This window comes from Bos grunniens, chromosome 16, assembly GCF_055505025.1.
Source record: "Bos grunniens cultivar Pamir isolate PY7600 chromosome 16, Bosgru_T2T1.0, whole genome shotgun sequence".
Classification (NCBI taxonomy): domain Eukaryota; kingdom Metazoa; phylum Chordata; class Mammalia; order Artiodactyla; family Bovidae; genus Bos; species Bos grunniens.
The window spans coordinates 17,673,691-17,695,957 of NC_141180.1; the positions used below are offsets into that span (position 1 = coordinate 17,673,691).

Sequence of the window (22,267 nt, forward strand, 5' to 3'; positions counted from 1 at the left end):
ACAACCAGCCCACTTTCTCAACGACCCTCAGCCATCATTCCCATCAGCAGGCCCTTAACTTTGGGACTTCAGCCCTTCCCTACTGGGTCTTAGAAATAACTAGAGGGAACTTCTGACATTTTCAATTCCTGGACCTGAGCGCCCCCTAGGCACACAAAGATAAACTGTAGCTCTGGGGGAATCAGGACTATGGGAAGCTGGTGTCTCACTAAGGTCAAAAATCCCTGAACTTCCCTATTTGTTTGCTGTGTCAAGAAAGGCCAGAAGCAGGGAGGGAGCTGGGAAGGACAAGAGGGAGTGTGTGGCAAGAGGGAGTGTGTGGCAAGAGGGAGTGGGTGGCCAGCTCTGTCGTCAACCAGACACTACAGGGGCTCTGGGTGACTGTCCCCCTAACAACAGATACACTCAGAATGGGAGGGGGTGGGCTAGAAGCCAAGCAGACCCTACCCCATGGAGATATCACTGGCCACATAGTGAATATATTGGGCTAAAGAGTAGTCACTGGAAAAATTTTATTGTTCAACTAAATCCATTAGCAGTAAACTATTCAAAGTTTACTAAACATAAATTATTTGTGTTGCTTACATTGTCTTCCTGTCCCTATGCCTACCAGGCACACATATCACTGGGTTTCATCTTAGTATCTGCCATTCTGTTGCCTTTTTCATTTCTGATACTGTTTTGCATACATACCTCCCACATTCGTAGTCCACATAACTATTACCTTAAACCTTTTGTAATATGACTAAACCACGATGAGGCACTTTTTCAGAAGCTCATGCCTGTGAATTACATATGTGGCATATGTGTTCACTGTGTATGTTTGTGAGTGTATATTTGGGTTGTGTGCATTATATGTGAGCGTGTGCGTACTGTGCACGTGTGGTGCATGTTCATGCATGTGGTGTGGTATGTGTATTTGTATCTACTTGTGGTATGTATATTTGTGTCTGTGTATGTATGTGTAGTGTATGTGAATGTCTATGTTTTTGTGTGGTGAGGTGCATGGAGGGTTGTGTGATGGGTATGGTGTGTGTGTGTTTGTGTGTGTGATGTGTAGTGTGTGTTTGTGTACCTGGTGAACCTCTGCATGTGCAGGGGTGTGTGGTATATGTGTGTAGGCTTGTGTATGTGTTGTGTACCTCTGTGTGTATATATGTATTTGTGGTGTGCATGTCTGTTTCTGTGTGTGTGATGTTGGGTGTGCATGTGTATGTCCCTCTGTGTGTGTGATTGTGTTTCTATGTGTGTGTGTTCACTCCTGCATGGGGACTGCAGCCCCGCAAGTCTAGGTCCGCGGCCCTCCTCTCAGACCTCGGCATCCCTGCCAGAACACAGAGCCTTCCTGGGCGCCCACATGGACTGCGGTCTGTGTCTGGAGAGAGTGGGGAAGCGCCTCCTGTGGCAAGTGTTTACAAGTCTGCACAGTTGTGTACCTGGGTGTGTGATATGCCAACTGCTTCCACAGAGGACAGGTGTCTGTGGTTACCAGCCTCTCAGGGCCTCAGGAAGTCATTATCACAGGCACCAGAGTGCTTGAGTTCATGGGAAAGTGTTTTTCCTCTAAGACCATACTTTCATTCTGCATTAAAAGAAAAAAATACCTTGGGTGACTCCATCAGTCATTCTTATTAGGCCCTTCCATCTCAACAACCTTTGATCCTCAGATCAGATCAGTCGCTCAGTCGTGTCCGACTCTTTGCGACCCCATGAATCGCAGCACGCCAGGCCTCCCTGTCCATCACCAGCTCCTGGAGTTCACTCAGACTCACGTCCATCGAGTCAGTGATGCCATCCAGCCATCTCATCCTCTGTCGTCCCCTTCTTCTCCTGCCCCCAATCCCTCCCAGCATCAGAGTCTTTTCCAATGAGTCTACTCTTCACATGAGGTGGCCAAAGTACTGGAGTTTCAGCTTTAGCATCATTCCTTCCAAAGAAATCCCAGGGCTGATCTCCTTCAGAATGGACTGGTTGGATCTCCTTGCAGTCCAAGGGACTCTCAAGAGTCTTCTCCAACACCACAGTTCAAAAGCATCAATTCTTCGGCACTCAGCCTTCTTCACAGTCCAACTCTCACATCCATACATGACCACAGGAAAAACCATAGCCTTGACTAGACAAACCTTTGTTGGCAAAGAAGCATTCAAATCCATCATACAGCCTGTCCCCCATATTCCAGCCCCTGTTCCCTGCTGGACTCACACACACGCTCAGCCCCCCTCCACCACGTGGGGCACCTCTTTTGTCCCCTCATCATCATTGGTCTCCTGCCTTCCTGACCGGGAGTCAGAGCCAGAAGGTGAAGAAGCGTTAGGCCAGGGTATCTAGGTTTAATTTTCTGTTTAAATCCCTGATAATGAACTCCTCCAATGTTCATTGAGTAGGTGTGGCCACATGCCGGGTTAGGCATGCAAGACACAGAAACGGGTAGAATAATACGGTGGTTCTGAGCAAGGGCTCCAGAATAAGACAGCACCTGTTCACCCCCCATCCTCACCACTTACTCTGTGGTCTCTGACAAGACAACTTCCTTAAGGCTCTGCTGCCTCATTTGCGAAATAAGTACATACATAGCTCACTGCGTGGCTGTGAGGTTAACTTGGCGTGAAGTACCTAGCAGAGTGCCCGGAATGCATAGTCCACACATGTTATCTCTTGTGAAGACTGGCTCACAGGCCTTCATTCCAGCCTGCTAGGTAGAGGGAGACGTTAGAAGGCTGAGCACCATGTTTTCCAGGCGTCTTTGCCATCTTTCATCAAGTAGGTGTACTCAGCACAAGAAGTGCAAGGCAGAATCTGCTCCCTTTTGTAAAATTAAAAATACAGTGAAGTCACTTATGTCAATCAGTTATGTCAAGAGGTCTTAAAATGGAGCTGAAGCTGAGCCTTACACATGTCCTCACTGGGTGGAACCATGAAGGCTGAACTGGGTCAAATCACAAGAATTCCAAGGACTCTGTAAGAACACCTGAAAATTGTTACAGTAACAAACTTCTACCTTCCTCTAGTGATACACTTTGCATGTAATCATGTGTAGCCAAGACAAGCTTTTGTCTCAGAGAAGGCGATGGCACCCAACTCCAGTACTCCTGCCTGGAAAATCCCATGGATGGAGGAGCCTGGTGGGCTGTAGTCCATGGGGTTGCAAAGAGTCGGACACGACTGAGCGACTTCACTTTCACTTTTCACTTTCATGCATTGGAGAAGGAAATGGCAACCCACTCCAGTGTTCTTGCCTAGAGAATCCTAGGGACAGGGGAGCCTGGTGGGCTGCCGTCTATGGGGTCACACAGAGTTGGACACGACTGAAGCTACTTACCAGCAGCAGCAGCAGCAGCTTTTGTCTGGGCTTCCCTGGTGGCTCAGTGGTAAAGACTCTGCCTGCAACATAGGAGACCAGGGTTCGATCCCTGGGTTGGGAAGATCTCCTGAAGGAAGGCACGGCAACCCATTCTAGTACTTTTGCCTAGAGAATCCCATGGACAGAGGAGCCTGGCAGGCTGTAGTCCACAGGGTCACAGAGTCCGACACGGATGAAGTGATGAAGCAGCAGCAGCAGCTTTTCCAACTCTAATTAAGGCTTTGTAATGCAAATCTTCCTTCTTTGCTTTTTTTTTTTTATTTTTTTCCTTTGAATATCCAGCTTTTAACTTCTTTCAAAAAAATATTTTTATACTGAACCAGTTGGTTTTTGAGATTGCATCCAAGTACTGCATTTCAGATTCTTTTGTTGCCATGATGGCTACTCCATTTCTTCTAAGGGATTCCTGCCTAGATATAAATGGTCACCTGAGTTAAAGTCACCCATTCCAGTCCATTTTAGTTTGCTGAGTCCTAGAATGTCGACGTTCACTCTTACCATCTCCTGTTTGACCACTTCCAATTCGCCTTGATTCATGGACCTGACATTCCAGGTTCCTATGCAATATTGCTCTTTACAGCATCGTACCTTGCTTCTATTACCAGTCACATCCACAACTGGGTATTGTTTTTGGTTTGGCTCCATCCCTTCATTCTTTCTGGAGTTATTTCTCCACTGATCTCCAGTAGCATATTGGGCACCTACCGACCCGGGGAGTTCCCCTTTCAGTATCCTATCATTTTGCCTTTTCATACTGTCCATGGGGTTCCTCAAGGCAAAAATACTGAAGTAGTTTGCCATTCCCTTCTCCAGTGGACCACATTCAAATCCTGAAAGATGATGCTGTCAAAGTGCTGCACTCAATATGCCAGCAAATTTGGGAAACTCAGCAGTGGCCACAGGACTGGAAAAGGTCAGTTTTCATTCCAATCCCAAAGAAAGGCAATCCCAAAGAATGCTCAAACCACCGCACAATTGAACTCATCTCACACGCTAGTAAAGTAATGCTCAAAATTCTCCAAGCCAGGCTTCATCAATATGTGAACCGTGAACTTCCAGATGTTCAAGCTAGTTTTAGAAAAGGCAGAGGAACCAGAGATCAAATTGCCAACATCTGCTGAATCATGAAAAAAGCAAGAGAGTTCCAGAAAAACATCTATTTCTGCTTTATTGACTATGCCAAAGCCTTTGTGTGGATCACAATAAACTGTGGAAAATTCTGAAAGAGATGGGAATACCAGACCACCTGATCTGCCTCTTGAGAAACCTGTATGCAGGTCAGGAAGCAACAGTTAGAACTGGACATGGAACAACAGACTGGTTCCAAATAGGACAAGGAGTACGTCAAGGCTGTATATTTTCACCCTGCTTATTTAACTTCTATGCAGAGTACATCATAAGAAATGCTGGGCTGGAAGAAGCACAAGCTGGAATCAAGATTGCCGGGAGAAATATCAATAACCTCAGATATGCAGATGACACCACCCTTATGGCAGAAAGTGAAGAGGAACTAAAAAGCCTGTTGATGAAAGTGAAAGAGGAGAGTGAAAAAGTTGGCTTAAAGCTCAACATTCAGAAAACAAAGATCATGGCATCTGGTCTCATCACTTCATGGGAAACAGATGGGGAAACAGTGGACACGGTGTCAGACTTTATTTTTTTTGGCTCCAAAATCACTGCAGATGGTGACTGTAGCCATGAAATTAAAAGACACTTACTCCTTGAAAGGAAGTTATGACCAACCGAGATAGCGTATTGAAAAGCAGAGATATTATTTTGCCAACAAAGGTCCATCTAGTCAAGGTTATGGTTTTTCCAGTGGTCATGTATGGATGTGAGAGTTGGACTGTGAAGAAAGCTGAGTGCCAAAGAGTTGATGCTTTTGAGCTATGGTGTTGGAGAAGACTCTTGAGAGTCCCTTGGACTGCAAGGAGATCCAACCAGTCCATCCTAAAGGAGATCAGTCCTGGGTGTTCATTGGTAGGACTGATGCTAAAGCTGAAACTCCTGTACTTTGGCCACCTCATGCGAAGAGTTGACTCATTGGAAAAGACTCTGATGCTGGGAGGGATTGGGGGCAGGAGAAGAAGGGGACAACAGAGGATGAGATGGCTGGATGGCATCACCAACTCGATGGACATGAGTTTGAGTGAACTCCAGTAGTTGGTGATGGACAGGGAGGCCTGGCGTGCTGCAATTCATGGGGTTGCAAAGAGTCAGACACGACTGAGTGACTGAACTGATAGTTGATTTACAAGTTGTGTTAGTTTCAAGTGTATAACACAGTGATTTAGTTATATATTTTTTTCTTTTTCAGATTCTTTTCCCTTATAGGTTATTGCAAAGTATTGAGTATAGTTCCCTGTGCTATACAGTAGGTCTTTGCTGGTTATCTATTTCAGTGTGTATATGTTAATCCCAAACTCCTAATTTATCACCCCTTCCCTTCCCCCTCTGGTAACCATAGGTTTGTTTTCTATGTCTATGTGTTTCTTTGTTTTGCATATAAGTTAATTTGTATCTTTTTAGGTGCCACATATAAGCATATCACATATTTGTCTCTGTGGCTTATTTCACTTGGCATGATAATCTCTAGGTCCACCCATCTTGCTGCAAACAGCTTTATTTCATTCTCTTTATGGCCAAGTAATACTTCATTGTTTAGGTAGACCACATCTTCTTCACCATTCATCTGTCCATGGACATTTAGGCCGCTTCCATGTCTTGTCTGTTCCGTTCTGTTCTACATACTGCTCGCCATAGTGGTTGTACCAATTCAGATTCCCTCCAACAGTGTAGGAGGGCTCCTTTTCCTCCACACCCTCTCCAGCATTTATTATTTGCAGACTTTTTGATGATGGCCATTGTGATGTGATACCTCATTGTGGTTTTGATTTGCAGTTCTCTAATCATTAGCAACGTTGAGCATCTTTTCATGTGCCTTTTGGCCATCTGTACGTCTTCTTTGGAGAAATGTCTATTTAGGTCTTCTGCCTTTCTTTGCCTTTAAAAGCCCCTGAATTCCATCCCCCCACCCCGCATCCACAAGCTTGTTCTCTATGTCTACAGCTCCACTGCTGCCCTGCAGATAGGTTCATCAGTACCATCTTTCTAGACTCCATATATAGGCATTAATATATGACATTAGTCTTTCTCTTTCTGACCTACTTCCCTCTGTATAATAGGCCCTAGGTTGATCCACCTTATTAGAATGAAGTTAAATGCATCCCTTTTTATGGCTGAGTAATATTCCACCGTGTATATGTACCACAGCTTCTTTATCAGGGAAGTGGGACAAATTGATAGAGTAGCATTGAAACATATACATTACCATATTTAAAATTAGATAGGCAGTGGAAGTTTACTGTAGGATGCAGGGAGCTCAAATCTGATGCTTTGTGATAACCTAGAGGGAGAGGATGGGATGGGTAGTGGGAGAGAGGTTCAGGAGGGAGGGGAACATACATATACCTATGGCTGATTCATGTTGATATAGGGCAGAAACCACACAAAATTGTAAAGCAATTACCCTCAAATTAAAAACAAATAAATACATAAGCCTCTTAAATTTACTCAGTGTCCCCACTAGGGCCACTGTTTGGGTTGTTACTCAAATCTGTGTGCTCAATCTGCAATTCTTTGGTCACAAATAATCAAGCTTTTTGCTTCATTATTGCCTCTTAGATTTATTTAGGCTGATCCTCTTTTAGCCGTTTTTGCTGGCAACCAAAATTGTGGAAACGTGACGCTTTTCTGGAATGGTGCTCTGGAGTTCATTTTCCAGCTTCTTGGGCACTGAGCAGCAAGGGCTGGAGCAGAGGCAGCCCCAACGTCAGGGTTCCAGCGCAGCTCCCAAGGTGCCCCAGAGGTGGACTCCTGGCTGGTCATTTCTGTGTTGTTTTGGAAGCTGTTTCAGGAGCCCCAGCCTAGAATCAGTTCCTTCAATCCTTCTACTAACTTTGCCATCACATTGCTCCTTTATAAAGTTCATTTCCAATCATTAAATTAAATCCTATTAATATAAATAAAGCAATTTCTATTTCTTGCCCTGAATTCTGATGGATATATCTATTATTAGTATGTTATTAATATTAATATATTATAATAATTAATGTATTATAATATTGTCATAGACATATTATATATTGTATACATTAATAGATATTATTTGTATATATTAATATATAATTTGTATATATTAAATAATATTAAAATAATAGCAGCTATTATACCAAATATATTGGCTTCCCAGGTGGCCCAGTGGTAAAGAATCTACCTACCAGTGCAAGAGATGCAAGAGATGCTGCTTCCATCCCTGGGTGGAAAGATCCCCTGGAGGAGGAAATGGCAACCCATTCCAGTATTCTTGCCTGGAAAATTCCATGGACTGAGGAGCCTAGAGGGCTACAGTCCATTGGGTCAAAAAGAGTCAGACACGACTCTCAATTATACCAAATGGGTGAACTCTGGGAGTTGGTGATGGACAAGGAGGCCTGGCGTGCTGCGATTCATGGGGTCACAAAGAGTCGGACATGACTGAGTGACTGAAGTGAACTGAACTGAACTGAGGCTATACTGCAGGGCCAAATTTTTACAGATATTATCTAACTCCATCCTTGCAGCAAAATTACACAGTCTTTAAGGAAACCAATCAAGGTGTGAACCTAGATCTTTTTGCCACCTAGATCATGTGCCTAACTACTATACTCTACTGTTCCTTCCCTTCTCCAGAGGAGTCTTGCACAATGAGGATGGCTACCATGTAGTGTAAGAAATGCTGGAAAGAACCGTGGGCCCAGGACTGTGGGAGCCCCGAAGAGAAAAGGTCTAATTCTCTCTGGACCTTAGAAGTCCAAGATGGTGTCTGCTTTCTACCTTAGCAGGGGATCATGACCTCTGGATTCCTAATTATGTTGGGGAACCTGGCCTCAAAGATCTAGTGGCCTGTTTCTCATGTCTGCAAAGGCAACTGTCTAGTCTTTCATCCGGGTGAGTCATCGAAGGCCCTGGGACATTCAAATTCCTTTGTGGGACTGGTTCCAGCTGGCAGCTGGTGAAGCTCATGAGCAGAGGGTTTGGTCAGCCGGGGCAGATGTGTGCCCTGGGGCAGATGTGCGCACTCATCTTCAGGGTGTCTTTCTCCCTGTTTCTCACAAGATTTCTCTGTAGCAACACTTTCTTGCTGGGATTACCTCAGGATCAGCGACCTTGCCGTATTCAGGTCTGTACCTCTGGCATTGAGCACACTGCAGATACTTACAGAATGAAGGAAGGAAGGAAGAAACCCCAGCTTGCTGCTAAGCCAGGCTACCTGGAGAGCTGGAGCCTTTGCACTCTCTTCTCAGCTCTTTTCCACTCCTGCTTCTGGCTGCTATGGTTCACTCACATGCCTGGCCTTGTATGGACTGCCCTACTCTCATCCTCTTCCCAGTATCTGAAAAGCTGGTGTTTGCTTTTACTTGGTGCTTCTCTCTTAATGTCAATCTTCATTAGATAGAAGCTGCAGTAATTTTCCTTTGCTCCAATTTAGAAGTTTAGGCTACAGTCCATGGGGTCACGAAGGGTTGGGCACGACTGAGCGACTTCACTTTCACTTTTCATTTTCATGCATTGGAGAAGGAAATGGCAAGCCACTCCAATATTCTTGCCTGGAGAATCCCAGGGACGGAGGAACCTGGTAAGTTGACGTCTATGGGGTCGCACAGAGTCAGATACGACTGATGCGACTTAGCAGCAGCAGCAGCATGCAAAAATTTAGGACTTCGAATGTGTGTCTGAAAGGTCTCTTGATCCAGAAACAAATAAGATCTTTTTTCAGCTGAAGGACTGGTGAAAGTTTCTACCTCTAAGTGGAAGTTTCAGCCTTGTAGCCAGTTACAGCCGACCTTCCCCCTTTGAAGGTCTGGAGACCCTAGGGATATACAAATCTTTGCATCTGAATGTTTCACAATAGGTTTTTTTTTTTTTTTTCAATTAAAAAACAAAAGCTCCCACTGATCAAGATATGCAGAGCAGGTCATTGTCCTTGTTTCAAAAGTGTAGCTTTTGAAGACAGAGCCACAGAGCTTTAAGTGGCTGAGACAATCCATGATTCTCCATTGGTACATTTTCCAGCTTTTTTTGGAACTCTTTCCCAGAGTTACTGGAACACAGGGCACGGATACTCTTTTTGCTCTTTCCTTGTTTACCTCAAACGTGATTCAGGAGTCCCTGTTTGCCCAGTTGGACACAGCAGCAGGAGGTACAAGACCAACCTGCAGCATCAGCCCTGGAAGGAATGGAAGCTGAGTTCCATTGAGTGAATGGGGGCCAGACATAGGGAGCCTGACTTTCTGGCTTTTGCCTCCCTCGTTTCCAGGATTCACTACTATCCCTCAATTTCCAGGTTATGGGTCTCATAAAATGTTGTAAATTGGATGATCAGCAGCCTAATTCTGGAACACATTTTCTAATTTCTAGCCCATGGTTAATTTGCTCCTCTGTCTCCACATTTAGCCAACACCCATGACCACACCCTCAGAGAAGCCCTGGGCAGAGATGCAGGGAACTGTGGGAGATTCTGGTCTCAGGACAATTTTCAAGTCTTGCAAGAGAGACAAAGACCACCACAGATGCACACTTCAAATAGTCTTGGGTCACAAGGTCCTAAAACACCATAGTATTTTATAGGTATAATAAAAAGGGGACTAAGAAATTATGTACCTTCTACATCATTTTCAGAAAGTTTTAAAAATTTACTAGTCATATATGAGATGGAAGAAGAGCTGGAGATAGGAACAATCTCTCATTTCCTTGCTGTATCATCTTCCTCTCCATTATCTGGAAAATTGAAGCAGATAATGGAGTGTGTATGAATGATGAGAGTGTCTGACAGAATGAGATAGCATCTACTTGGTTATCGATATTGGACTTGAGATGCTAAAGAAAACTGAAAGGAGTAGCAATACTATTTGCGGATATCCTATTTAATCACTTAATTCATCCATTCAATAACTTGATTATCAAACAAGTATGACCCATAAGGTAATGGTCAAGGTATTGGGAATAAAGAAGTACACAAAATAAACAAAATTCCTTTATTGGAGCTGCTTACAATCCATATCGGAAGATAAATGATAAAAAAATATATATATAATATAGTTTATGCTAGATGTTACTGAATAATAAAGAGAAAAAAAGTGGGAAAAATATAGGAAGTGCATGGGTAAAATTGGGAATATTTTTATTTCATTTTGAGCCATCTTTCATCTGTGAAAGATGATCTCTATGAATCACAAGCACTTGGGGTAAAAGAGGCAAAGACATAAGGATGAATAAATTGTATGAGTTAGTCCTGATGGTGTCAGAGATGGGGTAGTGTTTTGGCCAGGAGCTTCAGAGCCCAGGGCTGTTTTACTCTTGCTGACCTAAGGCCAGAGGGTGGAGAACACCCATCTCCGGGGACCCAGATCACTCTGAGAATGAGTAAAATTGCGTGACCTCCTCTCACTTATTCAGTTCAAATTCCTGCTAACTATGAATGTGAAGATGTTAGCATTTTTTAAGTGGAAATAAGTCTTGAATCTACATTCTCACCATGCTTGATACTAAGCAAGCCACTGCATGAGTTATATACCTGGTAAACATGTCTGCATGAAGATGGTAGCTCTCCAGAAGGTATAAACTGTTTGGACACATTTCAGACCATGCTCTAAAGATAATTTTTGGCAGCTTTGTTTGGGCCACATCTAAGTTTAATTAAACTTACTGCAGCAATCATTTTGCAATATATGTATGAGAGGTCATTATGTGCTAAACCTTAAACCTATACAAAGCTGTGTTAATTATATCGCCATTAAATTGAAAAAAATAAAAAATAACAGACAATTAAGAAAACAAAAAACAGATCTGAGGAAATAGCTGCCTGTATGGAGATGGCACAGCAGCAGGTCATTTGGCCTCCTTAAGCTGAGAGCAGTGGGACATGCAGACCACCTATCCTGGATCTGAGGGTGGAAGTCAGAGTATTTTCATGCACAGCAATGGAAGTTAAACTAAAGTTGCAAAGCCATGAGAGCAAAGGTGTGTTTTTGTTGCTGTTATTGTTGTTTGCATATTTTTTCCTTTCTCAGTACTTCATTGTTTACAAATACTTCAGGGTTTAAAAAATAAAACAAGCAGCGGGAGACTCTGGAGCGATGTCTCACACCATCTTGCTGGTGCAGCCTACCAAGAGGCCAGAAGGCAGAACTTACGCTGACTATGAATCTGTGAATGAGTGTATGGAAGGTGTTTGTAAAATGGATAAAGAACATCTGAAGAGAATGAATCCCAACAGCCCCTCTATCACATATGATATCAGTCAGTTGTTTGATTTTATTGATGACCTGGCAGACCTCAGCTGCCTTGTTTACTGAGCTGATAGCCAGATTTACCAACCTTATAACAAAGATTGGATTAAAGAGAAGATCTATGTGCTCCTTCATCGACAGGCCCAACAGGCTGGGAAATAGTTGAGTTTGCAAGCATTAGGGGGACGGGGGTGGGCTTGGAACACAGGTGTGTGCAGCGTGCTGTAGTGGAAGTTTTGTATTACAGTTATCCTGTTTCCATTTTGGTATACCCTAGCCAGAATTGAATGTATTAGATAAAATGTGATAATCTTGTTCAATCTGAAAACCCCTTTGCCTCCGTTTTTTTTACTTAAACATTTTTATGATGATTTAGATGGAAGTTGGTTTTTGTCAGTTAATGTTGGTTCCAGTCCCTCAAACTGTTCATACCTGCTTTATAACATCCACTGTACTAATCCTTCTTCAAGTTGGGGTGGGGAGTGGAGGCACAGTTTAGTTACGTCCTCAAGATAAAGTCTTGGTGAAAAACAAATTAATGTTCTTTAGTTATAAAAAAATAAAAAATAAAACAATATGCCCTGATTCACAAGACTAATTTTTGGATATCCTCAAGCTCTTTTGCTTAAAAAGATATACAGTCTATATGTACATTATACTTTAAAGTAAAAAACTTTGGAACAGAAGAAAATAAATAATAAACCAAGTTTACAAATATAAAAATAAAGAAATTACACAGTATTTAGAAGATGAGATGATAGGAATTTACAGGGGAGTTGACAAAGCACCATAATGATACCAAGTACTGCAGGCATACAGCGCTTGACAATAAAAGCTTTCTTATATATATCATTTCATATAATTCTCAGAATAATTGTCTTATCAAGTAGGCAGAGCAGACATTATCATGCCAGTTTAAGAAACTGAAACTGAAGCTTGGCGTTGAGGTTTTCTGATTCCAAATCCAACTCCCTTCTGAAAATCAGGATGAATATGATATAAGGTTATACCAATTTTTAAAAAAAAGATCTGTAGTCCAAGCTACCTGATTCTGGCTCCCACCAGTGTATAGGGGACTTCAATCTCCTGCAAATTACCCCTTACTTAGTTCTGGGAGTCCCTAACAGGTTTCTTACATGAGTTCAAGAACAAGGCCACTCACAGAAGTTTCACTGCTGGTGGCTGTCCCCATCTGGCTGGGCCCTATGAAAGTTACAGCACTGTGGGCTACTGTGATCAGGACCAACCCCAACATGTTTGTGGCCTCTCTAGAGCTATGCTCTTTCCTGAGACTCCACCAGCCCCAGCAGTTTCTCTTAGGAGTCATTTCAAGTCCTCAGGCTGTCAAGGACATCTGTGGCAGAAGAGGGGATAGTGGCAGCTTCTTCATGGGATCATATTTTGTCAGCGGCTCCCAAAGCAGTGTTATCATGACTCAGTGATGCAAGGGTTAACTGAGCAGCTATGTCAGTTTTTGTGTATCTGGGGTGACCCTGGGGCAGGTGCATTTAACAGCCACAGAGCTCTGCTTGGTTCCACTGAGTGTCCCCTGAAAGTTCAGTCAGTCTGAACTTTGGAACCAAGTGGAGTGAAGGGTACTTTTCAGTTAAACCTTTTGGTTCAAAACTGATGACTCAAGCAGATTTGGGTTGCCTGTCATTCTTCAATACCTAAGTGCTCTTATTTGGAGAGAGGGGAACCCTTGCCATAAGCCCTCTGATACGTCAGGCTGTGTTGTCACAAGTCGGAGAAGGCAATGGCACCCCACTCCAGTACTCCTACCTGGAAAATCCCATGGACGGAAGAGCCTTGTAGGCTGCAGTCCATGGGGTCGCTAAGAGTCGGACATGACTGAGCGCCTTCACTTTCACTTTTCACTTTCATGCATTGGAGAAGGAAATGGCAACCTGCTCCAGTGTTCCTGCCTGGAGAATCCCAGGGACGGGGGAGCCTGGTGGGCTGCCATCTATGGGGTCGCACAGAGTCGGACACGACTGAAGAGACTTAGCAGCAGCAGCAGCAGCATTGTCACAAGTGACCCAGGGACAAGTGACAGGCACAAGTGATCCAGCGACAAACATGGTGGACACAAGTCCTGCTCTGTTGGATCTTACATTCTGTAAGGTCAACGTTATCACAGCAACTTCTTTGTTTATCTAGGACGAGTTCTTTCCTGGGAGACTTATCTGGATTGTTCACTCCCTCCTACACCCCTCCCCACCATCTCACCTTCCCAATCTGCAAGTCCACATTTTTTAAATTAAATTTTTATTCTAGGACTTCCCTGGTGGTACAGTGGATAGGAATCCACCTGGCAATGCAACGAACATGGGTTCGGTCCCTTGTCTAGGAAGATTCCACATGCCGAGAAGCAACTAACCCTGTGTGCCACAACTACTGAGCCTGCGTGCTGCAACTGCTGAAGGCCACGCGCCTAGAGCCCATGCTCTGCAACAGGAGAAGGCATGGCAATGAGAAGCCTGTGCGCCACAATGAAGAGTAGCCTCTGCTCGCCGCAACTAGAGACAGCCTTTGCGTGATAGCACAGACCCAGCACAACTGAAAATAAATAAATAAATAATTAAAAATTTTATTCTGAGATGACTGTAGATTCATTAGCAGCTGTAATAAATAAGTCTCTTCACAGTCTCTTTGACTGTGAAGAGATCCTATGTACCATCCACCCAGTTTCTCCCATCTTGCAAAATGATAATAATAATTATTATATAATAATATATAATATTTTATATATATATAATATATATTATTATAATATCACTGTCAAAACTGACACAACACAACCAGACAGAACATCTCACATCCACCACTACAAGATTCCCTGATATCACCCTGCCTCATCCCCCCATTTCTGATCCCTGGCAATCACTATTCTCCATCCTTACTTTGTCATTGTGAGACTATTTTTATAAATGGAATCATACAGTGTGTGCCTTTTGGGAACTGAATTTTTTTCCACTCAGCCCAAGATTCTAATTATCTGGAGGTTCACTGAAGTTGTTTTATTTATCAACAGTCCTTTCCTTTTTATCACTGACCAGTATTCCACGGTATAGATGTACCAGTTTGTTTACCTAGTCACCTACTGAAGGACATCTGAGTTGTTTCCAATTTTTGATTATTATGAATAAAACCGTTCTTTATAGATTTTTATGTGAATATAGAATTCCACTTCTCTCGGACAAGTGCCCAGAGGTGCAACTGCTAGGTTGTATGGTAGGTGCACGTTTAGCGTCATAAGAAATTCCTGAAAGGTTTTCTAGAATGGCTGGAGCACGGTCTACCACCACCAGCAATGGGGGAGGAACCCAGTCTCTCCACATCTTCCCCACAAAGTGTACTTTAACTGACTCCCCGTCAACTCACCAGACCCACCCATACAGAGTGAAAGTCATCCAGGAGGTACTGCTTGAGATAGTTTTTTTGTTTTTTTCCAACAGGCTCTTTGACTGTGAAAATCTGACTTCTACCCAGCATGTCCCGCCATTTCTCTGGACGTGTCCAGACATGCCCAAAGCCTCAGCAGGGTCAGCAAAAGCCTTGGGCTCAAGCAACAAATCCCTCTGCATATAGTGAGATGTTTGGCGGTTTTATCCCCACAGCCTCTTCTAAAGGCCCCACCCTGTATCGTCCTCTGCTGAAAGGTGGGCCCCAGGGACCAGTGTGTCCCCACCCACTGGAGCCAAGGGAGTCTGTCTGTGACTTGTGGAGAGACAATCCCAGTCTTTCCCTTGGTGTCTACTATGGGGCAGGCATAGGAGATAAAATAGTGAACCATCAGTCAAGGCCCCTCCTCTTGTGAACCTTACATTATAAGAAGGGGTAATAAATAATAAGGGGCTTCCCAGGGGGCTCAGTGGTAAAAGAATTTATTTGCTAAAGCAGGAGTCCCAGGAGATGCCGCTTCAGTTCCCCTGGAGGAAAAAACGGCAACTCACTTCAGTATTCTTGCCTGGAAAATTCCATGGGCAGAGGGGCCTGGTGGGCTACAGTCCATGGGGTTGCAAAGAGTCTGGACAGGCATACAATAAACAATAAAGAGGCAGGGGGATTTCAGATGATGAGAAATACTACAAGGCCTATAGCCAGGGAAATGTGATAAAGTGAGTCTCCATGGAACTCAGCTTTTTCAGTACTAGAATTTCTACTTTTTTTTCCAAAGTTAATTACTTCCATTTCTCTACCATTTTTTCTGTAATATGTCTGCTGATTCCAAGATCCCACAGTTGACTTCTGCTATCAACAAGCCCTTTTATTCGTTAAAGATGATTTTATAATTTGGTTTTTTGAATTAAAGAATACTTCTCCAAATAGGGAATGGGCACTACAGACGCAGTGCAAATACTCTCTTTAATTTCAACACCATGTTTTTATGAATACAGCCACAGACTGCAGCTTTTGCAAAAGTTGTGTTCTTGTCCATTCCTTGTTCATTCACCATATGAATTAACATTCCCAGGTCCTTTTCAAGGAAATTCTGTAAAGTCAAACCCTTCACCTTCTGTACTGCTGCTGCTGCTGCTGCTGCTAAGTTGCTTCAGTCGTGTCTGACTCTGTGAGACCCCATAGACAGCAGCCCACCAGGCTCCCCCGTCCCTGGGATTCTCCAGGCAAAAACACTGGAGTGGGTTGCCATTTCCTTCTCCAATGCAGGAAAGTGAAAAGGAAAAGTGAAGTCACTCAGTCGTGTCCAACTCTTAGCGACCCCATGGACTGCAGCCCACCAGGCTCCTCTGTCCATGGGATTTTCCAGGCAAGAGTACTGGAGTGGGGTGCCATTGCCTTCTCCTCACCTTCTGTACTAACTAGTTCCAAACAGTTAGCCTAACCTTTTTCTGGTTCTTTCTGCTCAGAACACAACTGAGACAAAAATCTTTGCTGTCCTTAGGCTTCTTAAAACCTCAGCTTCTTCTGACATTGGTCTTTGGAGCCCTTATGTTTCACCTTTTGTACTTGTAACAGCTGAGTGCCCTAAGCAGCCAAATTGTTAACTTCTAAGTGTTATTTTTGGCATATTTATGCATACATGCACAGAAGGCTGGAAGACTTAGGACTGACTATATTAATAAAATGTTATTTTTTAATAATCTTCCAAGTTCCTTGAGATAGCCTGCCTTCTGGAATCATTAACCACAGGATATTTTCCCTTTTCCATTTATTTTATGATATCCACTTTCCTAAGGTTTATGTATGTGGTTGATTCTTCACAGACTTCTCTTTCTTAACTATATGGTCTTTCAAATGGCATGGTTCTCTTTCACCAATTTTAAGAGACTTGGTTAACAATATGGGCTTTGGAGTCAGGTAGATCTGGGTTGGATTCTCAGGTCCTTTATTGTTAGCTGAGTAATCTGGCACCCGTCAACCTCTTTAACCTTCAGGTTCCTCATCTATAACATGAGGATAGTTTCACAGGTTGTGAAACACGTAGTGAGCACCCGAAAAAAGATGTTAAGGGCGTAATAAATGTAAGCTATTGTTATTTTTATTACCCTTGTACACTAAGATTGCATCTGGAGGGTCATTTCCTCAAAATGTTACTTCTGCTTTCTGCAGGAAGGAAAAAATTTACCAGATTCTTTGTTTTTGGAGCATAAATCTTCCTGGTGTTTGGACAGACTTCCTTCTCTGCTGCTATTAGGTCTCTTCCTATGCAAGTTTTCTAATCTGATTTGCTAAATATCCTCCACATCCTTAAAGGCATCTGCAGTTTTGATCATTTCATTCCTCTGTTATTTAATCCTCATCTAAAAGCATCTGTTCTGCTTTATAAATGTCCCTAAACAGAAATAATTCTATTATATGTTGCAGTTTTCCCACCCTGCAGTTAGTCGTCGTCCTTTTGGGCAGTGGATGCTGGCGCATCATATACGCCCTAATAGGGCAGAGAATACACTTCCGCCTGGAGTCACTTTGTAAAAAGCCAAATTCTTCTTTATAAAAGTGTGATTTCCTTTTGATATGAATTATCACATTGGTTTTCATCATCTATGCTCAGCTCACGTCTGAGATCATACGTTTGGCTGCCACATCTTTCCCCTCGTGTCTCTCCTGAGATCAGCTGCGAATCTTCACCACTGTTGTTCTTTCCATTTAACACCTGAGTTGTCAGTTTATCTGAATCTTTTTCTCCCTCCTCATGAAATGTTAATATAAAACCCTCTTGGTCAGTTTATGAACTACCTGCCAAACTCTCCCTTCCTGTTCTGTCTCTTGCCAAGATTCTATCGCTCTATTGTTAGAATAGGAAAATCAAACCTGTTTTTCAACTTGTTTATGAAGCTATCAGTTCCCTTCCAATATCTCCTTTTCTTTTTCAAGGTCATTAATTTCAACTGGAATATGGGCTTAAATGATCTTCATTGCTCCCAAATGCCTATTTCCTGTTAAAGATTTTGCAGCCATCTGAGATACGCCACCATTTATCTTTATGCTGTATTTTCTCTTTCCATGCAGACTGGTGGGAGTAGGTAGTGGTCAACAGGCTTGGTGATCCTTGGCAAGCTCTCTTACATTTCAGGTGCCTGTGTCAAACAACAAACCTCCAGAGTTTCCTATTGAAACTCCTGGTTCAATTACATTTCAACAACACTGGCCTCCTTACTAGACCTTAAATACACTGGGTATGATTATCTCCCAGACATCCCCAAGGCTCACTGCCTCACCTCTTCTATGTCCCTCTGCCCTCTGTTTCAGTGAGGCCTACCTTGACTACCCTATTTAAAGTCACAGGGGCTTCCCAGGCAGTCCAGTGGTTAAGACTCAAGCTTCCAATCGAGGGGTGTGGGTTCAATCTCTGGCCAGGGAATTAAGATCCCACATGCCTTGCAGCACAGCCAACAAATGAAATGAAATAAAATCACTTCTTAAAGTAGATAACCAATAAGGACCTACTGTATAGCACAGGGAACTCTGCTCAATGTTATGTAGCATTGATGGGAGTCTGGATGGGAGGGGAGTTTGGGGGAGAATGGATACATGGCCCAGTCCCTTTGTTGTTCACCTGAAACTATCATATTCCCTATCTTCCTTATGCAGCTCCATTTTTCCCCACAGTATACATCACCTCTGAATATATCAGATAATGTGTTAACTTATAATGTGCATTATGTTCTTAGTCGCTCACTCGTGTCCAACTCTTTGTGACCCTGTGGACTGTAGCCCACCAGGCTCCCTTGTCTATGGGATTTTTCAGGTGAGAATACTGGAGTGTATTGACATTTCCTCCTCCAGGGGATCTTCCCGACCCAGGATCGAACCCACATTTCTTCTGTCTCCTGCATTGCAGGCAGATTCTTTACCCTCTGAGCCATAGTTATTGTGATTGTCTGATAACCCCAGCGTCTCCCCTTCCCACTGGAATGTAAGCTCCACAGAACAGAGACTTATACATTCTGAAAACTTACAGCAGCGCTTGATACATACAGATATTCAGTAAATACCTGCCGTATTTACAGAGTGTAAATACACTCAAGATCTAATGCCAAATTACAGTTCAAATCCACCACCTGGGTTTTATCATTCATTTGTTTTTTTCTAAAATTATTTAAAATAAAAAAAATAATATTAAAATTTGGAAGCAAAAAAAAGAAAATCATAAATAGTAAAAATAATGCTAAACCACCCACAGGTAAATGTTGATAATGATCATTAACACTGAAAATTTTTTCCAGCTTCTTTAAAATTGGATGTGCATTTACATATAATCAAAACATGCTATTGTACATGTTATACAAGTAATACTGTATACAATATTTATATTTACACAGTAGTAGTAGTGTAGTTGCTCAGTTGTGTCTGACTCTTTGCGACCCCATGAACTGTAGCCTGCCAGGCTCCTCCATCCATGGGATTCTCCAGGCAAGAATACTGCAGTGGGTTGCCATTCCCTTCAGTATTTACATATAATATATTTATACATATATTCCTATATAAGCATTACTGTACAGAGAGTTTGGTACTCTGATATTAGAGTGAATGTGTTTTTTCCCTGTTTTCTTGGCACTCTGCATGCTCTCAGAATAAAGTCACCCCATTTCTCTGCCTTCAGTACAGAAGGCCTAACCTTAATTTAACCCTAACCCTAATCCTTAACTGCACTCCTAGACATCTTACCATTGAGTCTTGGGGGGAACATGTTGCTGTCGTTGTTCAGTCACTAAGTCATGTCCAGCTCTTTGTGACCCCATGGACTATAGCACACCAGGCTTCCCTGTTCTTCACTATCTCCCAGAGTTTGCTCCAACTCATATCCATTTGAGTCGGTGATGCCATCCAAACATCTCATCCCCTGTTGCCCCCTTCTTCTCCTGCCCTCAATCTTTCCCAGCATCAGGGTCTTTTCCAATGAGTCGGCTCTTCACATTAGGTGGCTGAAGTATTGGAGCTTCATTCAGCATCAGTCCTTCCAATGGATATTCACTGTTGATTTCATTTAGGAATCACTGGTCTGATCGCCCTGCTATCCAATGGGCTCTCAAGAGTCTTCTCCAACACCACAATTTGAAAGCATCAGTTCTCTGGAGCTCAGCCTTCTTTATGGTCCAACTCTCACATCCATACATGACTACTGGAAAAACCATAGATTTGACTATACAGACCTTGGTTGGCCAAGTGATGTCTCTGTTTTTTAGCACATTGTCTGGGTTTGTCATAGGTTTTCTTCCAAGAAGCAACTGTCTTTTAATTTCGTGACTGCAGTCAACCACCCAGAGTGATTTTGGAGCCCAAGAAAATAAAATCTGTCACTTTTTTCCCATCTATTTGCCATAAAGTAATGGGACCAGATGCCATGATCTTAGTTTTCTGAATGTTGAGTTTTAAGCAGCTTTTTCACTCTCCTCTTCCACCCTCATTGGGAGTCTCTTTAGTTTCTCTTCACTTTCTATCATTAGAGTGGTATTATCTGCATATCTGTGATTGTTGATATTTCTCCCAGCAATCTTGATTCCAGCTTGTGAGTCATCCAGACCTGCATTTCACAAGATGCACTATACATATAAATTAAATAAGCAGGGTGACAATATACAGCCTTGATGTACTTCTTTCCCAATTTTAAACCAGTCCATTGTTTCATGTCCGGTTCTAACTGTTTCTTCTTGTCCTGCATACAGGTTTCTCAGGAGACAGGTATGGTTCTATTTGCAAAAAATTAAGATATATATTAATGCCAAGTGTTGATGGGCTTCCCTGGTGGTTCAAACAGTAAAGAATCTGTCTGCAATGAAAGAGACCCAAGGTTTGATCCCTGGATCAGGAAGACCCCCTGGAGAAGGGAAAGGCAACCCACTCCAGTATTCTCGCCTGTAAAAGTCTATGGACAGAGGAGTCTGGCAGGCTACAGTCCATGAGGTCGCAAGGAGCCAGACATGACTGAGCAACTAACTTTATTTTCTTTTTTTTAAAATCTTGGTGGGAATGTAAGACAAAGGGAAAGTTTAGACATTGCTGTTGGGAGTTTAAAGTGATATAACTGAACTTTCCTGGTGGTGCAGTGGATCCGCTGCCAATGCAGGGGACATGGGTTTGAGCCTTGGTCTGGGGCGATTCCATATGCTGTGGAGCAACTAAACCTATGTGCCACAATCCCTGAGCCCATGCTCTAGAGCCTTCGAGCCACAACGACTGAACGTGTGTGCCTCAACTACTGAAGTCCACGTGCCCTAGGCCCACACACTGCAATGACTGAGCCTGAGTACTGCATCTACTGAAGCCCACGCTCCCAGAGCCTGTGCTCCAAAACAAAAAAAGCCATGCAATTAGAAGCCTTTGCAACACAACAAAGAGTAGCCCTTGCTTATCCCAACTAGAGAAAGCCCATGCAGAGCACCAAAGACCCAAAACAGCCAAAGATAAGAGTAAATAAATAAAATTAATTTTACAAAGTAAGTGATACGACCATTTTGCAAACAGTTTCTCACACCCTGCTGCTGCTAAGTCGCTTCAGTCGTGGCCGACTCTGTGCGACCCCATAGACGGCAGCCCACCAGGCTCCCCCGTCCCTGGGATTCTCCAGGCAAGAACACTGGAGTGGGTTGCCACGTCCTTCTCCAACACGTGAAAGTGAAAAGTGAAAGTGAAGGCGCTCAGTCGTGTCTGACTCTTAGCGACCCTATGGACTGCAGCCTACCAGGCTCCTCCATCCATGGGATTTTCCAGGCAATGGAGTGGGGTGCCATTGCCTTCTCCGTTCCCACACCCTATGGCTCAGCAATCCATTCCTAACTATATGCCCTAGAAACCCTCATGCACTTGTACACCAGGGGTCATGTTACAAGAACATACATCTTAGTATTGCTTGTAATAGCCAAAATGTCTAAAGGAAAACGAATAATGCACCGTAGTGTATTCACACCTTGGATTACTATATAACATGAAAAAAAAAATTCCCACTCCACACCATAATATGAATTTTAGAAACTTGATGTTTAAGAGAAAGCAAATGCCAGATACTAACACATACTATGCTTCTCCCCACAGTTTTTTTCATATTTAAAGATTTAATTTTTTTAGAGAAGTTTTAGGTTCACAGCAAAAATAAGGTGAAGATATAGGGATT

General features: G+C 43.0%; 1 long non-coding RNA gene and 1 pseudogene across 2 annotated transcripts; both read left to right on the forward strand.

The window, feature by feature from the left end:
• Positions 1–8,459: 8,459 nt before the first annotated feature.
• On the forward strand, positions 8,460–14,283 carry LOC147356257 (uncharacterized). The gene is made up of 2 exons (XR_015143170.1): positions 8,460–8,582; positions 13,969–14,283. It is a non-coding gene; the product is annotated as an uncharacterized LOC147356257 (long non-coding RNA).
• On the forward strand, positions 11,498–12,263 carry LOC147356258 (enhancer of rudimentary homolog pseudogene; annotated as a pseudogene). Its single transcript, XR_015143169.1, has one exon. The product of XR_015143169.1 is annotated as an enhancer of rudimentary homolog pseudogene (transcript).
• Positions 14,284–22,267: the final 7,984 nt, after the last annotated feature.